Here is a 9,116-nt window from a genome sequence, read left to right as displayed (position 1 = left end):
TGTTTGGTAGCATTCCCCTGGGAAGCCGTCTGGCCCTGGGCTTTTGTTTGTTTGCAGATTTCTGATGACTGTTCCAATCTCCTTACTGGTTATGGGTCTATTCAGGCTTTCTATTTCTTCCTGGTCCAGTTGTGGTAGTTTATATGTCTCTAGGAATGCATCCATTTTTTCCAGATTGTCAAATTTGTTGGCATAGAGTTGTTCATAGTATGTTCTTATAACTGTTTGTATTTCTTTGGTATTAGTTGTGATCTCTCCTCTTTCATTCATGATTTTATTTATTTGGGTCCTTTCTCTTTTCTTTTTGATAAGTCTGGCCAGGGGTTTATCAATCTTATTAATTCTTTCAAAGAACCAGCTCCTAGTTTCATTGATTTGCTCTATTGTTTTTTTGGTTTCCCTGTCATTGATTTCTGCTCTGATCATTGTGATTTCTCTTCTCCTGCTGGGTTTAGGGTTTCTTTCTTGTTCTTTCTCCAGCTCCTTTAGGTGTAGGGTTAGGTTGTGTACTTGAGACCTTTCTTGTTTCTTGAGAAAGGCTTGTACTGCTATATATTTTCCTCTTAGGACTGCCTTTGCTGTGTCCCACAGATTTTGAACCATTGTGTTTTCATTATCAGTTGTTTCCACGAATTTTTTCAATTCTTCTTTAATTTCCTGGTTGACCCATTCATTCTTTAAAAGGATGCTGTTTAGTCTCCATGTATTGGGGTTCTTTCCAAATTTCCTCTTGGGATTGAGTTCTAGCTTCAGAGCATTGTGGTCTGAAAATATTCAGGGAATCATTCCAATCTTTTGATACCGATTGAGACCTGATTTAGGACCCAGCATGTGATCTATTCTGGAGAATGTTCCTCATTTCAGTGAGGGGAGTGTTAAAGTCCCCTACTATTATTGTGGTATTGTTGATGTGTTTCTTTGATTTTGTTATTAATTGGTTTATATAGTTGGCTGCTCCCACGTTAGGGGCATAGATATTTAAAATTGTTAGATCTTCTGGTTGGAAAGATCCTTTGAGTATGATATAGTGTCCTTCCTCATCTCTTATTTTAGTCTTTGGCTTAAAATCTAATTGATCTGATATAAGGATTACCACCTCAGCTTTCTTCTGATGTCCATTAGCATGGTAAATTGTTTTCCACCCCCTCACTTTAAATCTGGAGGTGTCTTCGGGTCTAAAATGAGTTTCTTGTAGGCAAAATATATATGGGTTTTGTTTTTTTATCCATTCTGATACCCTGTGTCTTTTGATTGGGGCATTTAGCCCATTAATATTCAAGCTAACTATTGAGAGATATGAATTTAGTGCCATTGTATTGCCTGTAAGGTGACTGTTACTGTATATTGTCTCTGTTTCTTTCTGATCTACTACTTTTAGGGTCTCTCTTTGCTTAAAGGACCCCTTTCAATATTTCCTGTAGAGCTGGTTTGGTGTTTGAAAAATTTTTCAGTTTTTGTTTGTCTTGGAAGCTTTTTATCTCTCCTTCTATTTTCAATGATAGCCTAGCTGGATATAGTATTCTTGGCTGCATGTTTTTCTTGTTTAGTGCTCTGAATATATCATGCCAGTTCTTTCTGGCCTGCCAGGTCTCTGCGGATAAGTCTGCTGTCAATCTAATATTTTTAGCATTGTATGTTACAGACTTCATTTCCCAGGCTGCTTTCAGGATTTTCTTTTTGTCGCTAAGACTTGTAAGTTTTACTATTAGATGACGGGGTGTGGACCTATTCTTATTGATTTTGAAAGGGGTTCTCTGCACCCCATGGATTTTGATGCTTGTTCCCTTTGCCTATTAGGGAAATTCTCTCCAATAATTCTCTCCAATATACCTTCTGCTCCCGTTTCTTTCTTCTTCTTCTGGATCCCAATTATTCTAATGTTGTTTCGTATTATGGTGTCACTTATCTTTTAAATTCTCCCGTCATGATCCAGTAGCTGTTTGTCCCTCTTTTGCTCAGCTTCTTTATTCTCTGTCATTTGGTCTTCTAAATCACTAATCCTTTCTTCTGCCTCATTTATCCTAGCAGTGAGAGCCTCCATTTTTTATTGCACCTCATTAAAAGCTTTTTTGATTTCGACTTGGTTAGATTTTAGTTCTTTTATTTCTACATAAAGGGCTTTTATATCTCCTGAGAGGGTTTCTCTAATATCTCTATGCCTTTTTCGAGCCTGGCTAGAACCTTGAGAATTGTCATTCTGAACTCTAGATCTGACATATTATAAATGTCTGTTTTGATTAGTTCCCTAGCCTTTGGTACTGCCTCTTGTTCTTTTTTTTTTTTTTTTTTTTTTTGTGGTGAATTTTTCCACCTTGTCATTTTGTCCAGATAAGAGTATATGAAGGAGCAAGTAAAATATTAAAAGAATGGCAAAGACCCCAGGAAAATACACTTTACCCAAATCAGAAGAGATCCCAAATTGTGGAAGGGAGAAAGGGGATAAAAAGAGGTTCAGAAAAAAAAAAAAGAAAGAAAAAAAAGAAACAATGAAAAAAAAAAAGAATAAAGAAAAAAATATATATATATATGATAAACTAGTTTAAAAAACGTTAAAAAAGAAAAGGGTAAAAGTTAAAAATATTAGCAGAAGAAGAAAAAAAGGAAAAAAATTTGAAAAAAAATTAAATTAATTGCAAGACTAAAGAATCATGGGGAGAAAGCCATGAGTTCTGTGCTTTGCTTTCTCCTCCTCTGGAATTCTGCTGCTCTCCTTGGTATTGAACCTGCACTCCTTGGTAGGTGAACTTGGTCCTGCCTGGTTCTTGTTGATTTTCTGGGGGAGGGGCCTGCTGTAGTGATTCTCAAGTGTCTTTGCCCCAAGCAGAATTGCACCACCCTTACCAGGGGCTGGGCTGAGTAATCAGCTCGGGTTATCTTTCAGGAGCTTTTGTTCCCTGAATGCTTTCCGTAGAGTTCCAGAGGTCAGGAAAGAAAATGGTGGCCTCCCAGTCTCCAGCCCAGAGGAGCCAAGAGCTCAGGGTCCAGCTCCTTAGCTCACCCTTTCCAAAAGGGGTTGATTTTCTGTTTCTAGAATTGCTGTTCTTCTTCTCTTCAATCTCCCATTGAATTTGTAGGTGTTTGTAATCTTTAGATAAGCTATCTAGCTGATCTCCTGCTACCTGATGTAGTCTCAGCCTGCTATTTCTCCACCATCTTGACTCCTCCTCTCATGTTCACTTTTTATGGAAACAGAACTCACTGATATTTTCTAGACTTTTCTAGAAAATTGTACAAATCATGATCAGCACAGCAACGAACTTTCAGGGAGTCAACCTAAATAGCTCACACCTGGAATGTCACTAACATCTCATCACTCTCTCTTCTTTCTCCAACAGAAACAACCCTTGTGTCTTCTCATGGCATGCATCACTGCTTGGCTCACTTCAGACTTTATAAGGACAGAAATCTAGAGGATGCATTCTCCAGAATCATCTTTATCCTTTTTCTAGTTCTTCCTCTTTCATATCTGCTTTTCCCATTGATGGTCTTGTCCACCATGTTTATTTAGGCATATGCTCTCCCAAGTTCAGACTTCATTTATGAAGTGGTTTTTGGTTCATTTCTAGCTGCTTCTGATCTATCCTTTTGCTTTCCAAGATGTCCCTTCCTCTAATCACTCACAACTGAATTTTTTTAAATTCTGATCTTTGCTAGTGTTTTGCACATTCTATGACTTTTTAAACTCTTTTCAGCTTATTCTGAAATATTGGGTAGGAGTTTCCATCTGTTTCATGGGTGAATCCTCCAGGGTCTTTCCAGGTGAGCTCTCCAGGAAGCTCACTCTGAGAGGGCGTGGCATGTAGGATGTTTATTAGTAAATGCATAGGATTCACAGTTGCCCTGGGCAGAGAAGATGGTCATGCTGAAGGGTCTCCCATGGGCAGCATCAGCTGCCCTGGGGGTGAGATCCATAGTACAATGACCATTGAGAGGAGCCCTGCTTTGGGCCAAGATGGCCAGAACTTTATGAACTTACATCAGTCAATGTTTGGGTGTGGGTAGCTGTGGGAAAGAGAGTTACTTATGGCAAGGTGTTCACGTAGCCATGGAGCCTCCCCACCCATAGTATGGCCCCCACGGGGCATTAAACCTTTATGTGGAGGAACATATGCTTATCACTGTCACTACACAGGCACACCATTAATTCCAACAGGGGTGTTGTTCTTCTGGATTTTCCCTTATCATAACTTTGTGGGTGATCTGAGTGTGATCATTGTCTGAGTTCATCTGGGTGAGACTGGTTTACCTGCACACCCAGAGGGGAGACTGGGCCACACCACTACACTGCTAGCCTTGTAGTTGGAGCTCCTCTTGAGTGGTCACCAGAAATTATCCAGCCGTTCCCAGAGACCATAAGCTTCCTGGTTTTGGATGATGTTCTCAGGTCGGCTAATTGGTTTTTAGGTTCTTGCCACTGAGAGTTATTTTTTCTTCTTGTTCTCATGTCTTTTCTACTGCATTCTCCTTCTCAGTTTTTAATACCGTATTTTGAGTTTCTTGAGTATATTTTGTTGATTCAATTCTTAAAAATGTGGTCATGGAGATTTTAACTTCCCTTTTGCATTCACTTTTTCCCTTAATTTATTTTTAATTTGAGAAATAATTTGCATAAATGAAATTCAAATATTTTAAGTGTAAGTTACTAGTGAGTTTTTGCAAATACATTCACCTACTTACCCATCACAGCAATCAAAAAAATAAAACAGTTCTATCACCCTAAATCCTACTCAGTGCCACTTTCCAGCTGCTTCCTGCCTTGAGACAACACAGTATTGATTTCTCTCTTTTCTGGATTTATTGACATATAATGGCATATAGCAATGTGTGAGATAACAGTGTGTGACGTAACAATGATACACACGTGTATATTGTGAAGTAATCATCACAGTCAGATCAGCTAACAACTTCAATTCCTCAAAAATTACCTTTTTTAATTTGTGGTGAGAGCATTTAAGATCTACTCTCTTGGCCTCTTTCAAGTATATAACACAACAGTGTTGTTAACCAAGGTCATTATGCTGCATCTTAGACCCCAGAACTTACTCATCTTACCACTACAACTATGTGCCCTTTGACCAACATCTCCCAACCCCCTGCCCTCCCCCTTGGCAACCACCATTATACTCTCTGAGGCTGGTTTCAGCTCTCTGAGTTTCCACATATAATTGAGGTCATACAGTATTTATCTTTCCCTGTCTGACTTGTTTTGTTGAGCATAATGACGTTAAGTACCATCCACGTTGCCGTAAATCACAGGATTTCCTTCTTTTTTATTGTTGAAAAAAAAGTTTCATGGCATTCTATTCTTTCATTGCTACATAGTCTTCTCTTGTATGAATATGTAAAAATATACTTATTCATTTATCTGTTGATAGACATTTGGGTTGTTGACTCTAATTGGCTATTATGAATAAACCTGCCATGAATGTATTTTGTAAAGGTCTTTTGTGGACAATTGCTGTTATACCTCTCTCTTATGTCTGGGTAGATATATATATTTAATTCCATAAGATGCTTCCCAGTGTTTTTCAAAGCGGTTGTGCCACATGATACTCCCACTGGTTGCCTCATATTCTCTTCAACTTTCAGTACTTCCAGGTGTTTTGTATCACTTTTGTTTTTTTGTTTCCTAAATATATTAATCATTCTAGTGGAGTAAGTAGCATCTCATTTAATTTTACTTTGTATTACTCTGATATCCAATTGTGTTGAATACTTTTTTCATTTTCTTATTGATCATTCATATGTCTTTTTAGAAAATTGTTCTAGTCTTTTGCCTATTTTAATAAGACTGCTTTTTCATTTTTGTATTCTAGGACTTGTTTATAAATACTGGATTAAAGTCGTTTGTAAGATATGTGTATTGTGAATATTCCCTCCAAGTCTGCAGCTTGCATTTTTGTTTTCTCAATGGTGTTTTTAATGAGAGTGAGCTTTTCAATTTTGATTAAGTTTACTTATAAATGCATGGTTTTATGTTTAGTGCTTCTCAGGTCTTGTCTAAGAAACATTTTCCTAAGCCAAGGTGAAAGAAACCTCACACAAATTTTTCTAGCTGCTTTCCAGCTTTAGCTTTAATATGCAGTGTTGGGTTCATTTAAGTTTCATCCCTGAACCAAAGATATCAAGACATAATTTATATATAATAGTAGACCCCCAGTTTAAGTGTGTGATCCACTGTGTTTAGACAAATATGTGTACCCATGTACTTACCACAATGATATAAAACATTTCCATCACACTGAAATTGTTCCACATGCCCCCTCCCAATCAGTGCCCTAGATCACCACTGCATTTGACAATACTCTAATTCCATATGAATAGAATCACATAGTATATACTTTTTGCTTTTTGGCCTCTTCCATTAAGCATATCTTTGAAACTTATCCATGATGTGTGTGACTTTGGAGTTCATTATTTTTGTTGCATTGTACAAATACACTGCAGTGTGTCTAGGCAGGCACACACTGATGGGCGTGTAGCTTTCAGTTTTCAGCTCTTAGGTACAGAGTTGCACAAACACTTGTGAGCACACATTTTCATAATGCATGGAGTTTTCCATTCTGTTAAGCAAATATCTAGGAGTGTAATTGTGGAGTCATGTAGTAAATACACGCTAACTTTCTAAGAGATTGTCCGAATGTATTAAAAGCAGGTGAGAGGCAGATCCTCAGATGTTGGTGCTATTGCTTATGGAATATATGTATCAGCAATGTGGGTAAAACTATGACCATGGGAAATCATAATTAAAATAGGGTTTCTTTTGAATCTTAAATTACTTAATAATTAAGTGGAGAGTACATAAGTCTGCAAGAGTTGGGGGGATGAAAGGATATGTTTTATGTCAGCAAATATTGTGCCTTTGGTGAACACTAATCTGAGACTCACTGATAAAATCATTGGCAGAGAAGTAGCACCACGCATACCTATTGGGATAATTTTTGGTTAATTTATAATCCTTTTCTTCTCTTTCCTTCCATTTGTTTCTCATTCACATCAAACTGGTGCTGGCTACATTATGAAGGGTAAGTCTCTCTGATTCCTCCATCTCAGAGGTCTCTGGACCTGGCGATCATACTGGCTTTATTCCATGACTTTTGCTCTCCATGGTCACTTCTTCTCAGGTCATCAACTTTCTACTGTTGGGTTTCTCCAGCTTCAGTGAATTGCAGCCTGTTCTCTTCATGCTCTTTCTCTGCTCTATTTGATCGCCCTGTGTTCAAACCTCACCATCTTCTCCATTACTTGCCAGCCTTTGCACTACCTCATTCTCATGACCTGGAGGGTATGTGGACAGCTGGCATCAACTTGTATTGTTAGTGGCTTCTTAATATCTCTGGTGGGAACAATTTTGGTCTTCAGCCTCCATTTCTGTGGCTCCAACAACGTCAAACACTACTTTTGTGATATTTCACAAGTTATCCAACTTGCCTGTGCTGAAACCTACGTTAATGAGCTGGTCATCTTCATCTGTGGCATCTTGGCTCTTGTTGTGCCCTTGATCTTAACCTGCATGGCTTATGGCTTCATTGTCCATACCATCCTGAAGATCCTATCTGATGAAGGCAAGTGGAAAGCCTTCTCCACTTGTGCCTTCCATCTTATTGTGTTTGTTGTCCACTATGGCTGTGCCTTCTCTGTCTACGTGCAGTTCTCAGCCAAATATTCATCAAGCAAAGACAGGCTGTGACAGTGATCTACATCACCTTTACTGCACTTTGAACCCAATGGTATACAGCCTTAGGAACAAAGATCTACAGCTGGCCATTCAGAAAACGATGGAAAAGACTTGGTTTTCTCCTGTGAGTTTATATTAGAACATCTTCAAAAGTACACACACATTTAGGCCAAACATGTCACTAAGTAAGTCATAAAATTTTCTGCTAATGTTATCTGTGTGGTCTTCAATGAGTTGTTTGATGTTGCAGGGCCTAAATATTCTCTTACACAAAGCAGGCATAATAATATATCCCTCTCAATGCTGTTGAAGGATTAAAAGAGATAGCACAGTATCTGTCACTAAAAGTTAGCTTTCCTCCTTCTCTTATTCTGAAAAGACCTAGGAGGAGGATCTAAGATGGCTGTGGAGTAGGAGGACCTTGGGCTTGCCTCATCCCTTGAACACACTTAGCTAACTACCAAATCGTTCTGAATACCTGAGAAATTGACCTAAGGACTGCAAGGAAGTTGTACAAATAGAGGGAGTGAAGAGGCTACCTGGAGGAAGGTAGGAAGTATGGAGATGTGGTATGGGGGAGGAAAGGATTGTGGATGTTGAAGTGAAGAGGGAGCCTTGGTTGTATACAAGCGTGAGAGATAGCAGAGCACATAAGGATATACACAAGAAGAACACTTCTCCAAAGCCATTGTTTGGGAAAATGAGAGAGGCTGAATTTATGAGTTTTGCAACCAATGGGGCTCAAAGCCTGGGGTTTTAGATTCATTTGCATGGCTGGGATAGAATCCCAAGGGTTTTACCCTCCTCCTGAGAGGAAGGCAGCCCGGGGGCAGATGGTATGATCTGAGGACCACCTAAGGTGCATGGGTAGAGATGGTTCACTCCTCTTGTTGGAGTGCATCTATGAAAAGTGGAATTTGTGGGGTTCCCTCTCCAGGTACCAAGGAGCTCACAGACACCATTTCCTTCCCCTACCATTCAGCATAGGCACAGAAATACCGGCTGAGTATGGCTGACCCAGACACTGGTTATGTGGCCTGCATTCCTTCTTATTTTCTACTCTTGCACTCTGGAATAACTGCACTTCTTGGTCAAACTTGGATCAGAACCAGCATGGCAAGACCCTCCCCCAAAAGACCAGTGCAGGTCCATACAAATCAGGCCTCTTAACTCTAAAACTCAGCCGACTTGGATAGAGCCCAGAGTGCACTGTGCCTCCCCAAGCACCAAGCAACCCAGAGTAAATCAGTATTCTGTCACTCTCCTTCCATATGAAAGGACTTAAAGACTTAAAGACAGGATTTCTGTAACACTTTTGCTGTAAACTAAAGTCCTGACCCCACGAAGTATTGGCTCTGGGACTTTGATGTATCTAAATCAGTTTTCTCATCTTTATAATGGAGTTCAATCTGATGATCAGTTAATTTAACTTTCAAGC

At 39.1% G+C, this 9,116-nt stretch overlaps 1 pseudogene; it reads left to right on the top strand.

Annotated features, from left to right (window-relative positions):
• The first annotated feature begins 5,218 nt into the window (after positions 1-5,218).
• On the top strand, positions 5,219-7,817 carry LOC131814483 (olfactory receptor 10R2-like; annotated as a pseudogene).
• Positions 7,818-9,116: the final 1,299 nt, after the last annotated feature.

This window comes from Mustela lutreola, chromosome 14, assembly GCF_030435805.1.
Source record: "Mustela lutreola isolate mMusLut2 chromosome 14, mMusLut2.pri, whole genome shotgun sequence".
NCBI lineage: Eukaryota > Metazoa > Chordata > Mammalia > Carnivora > Mustelidae > Mustela > Mustela lutreola.
This window is presented reverse-complemented; position numbering and strand designations above follow the sequence as displayed.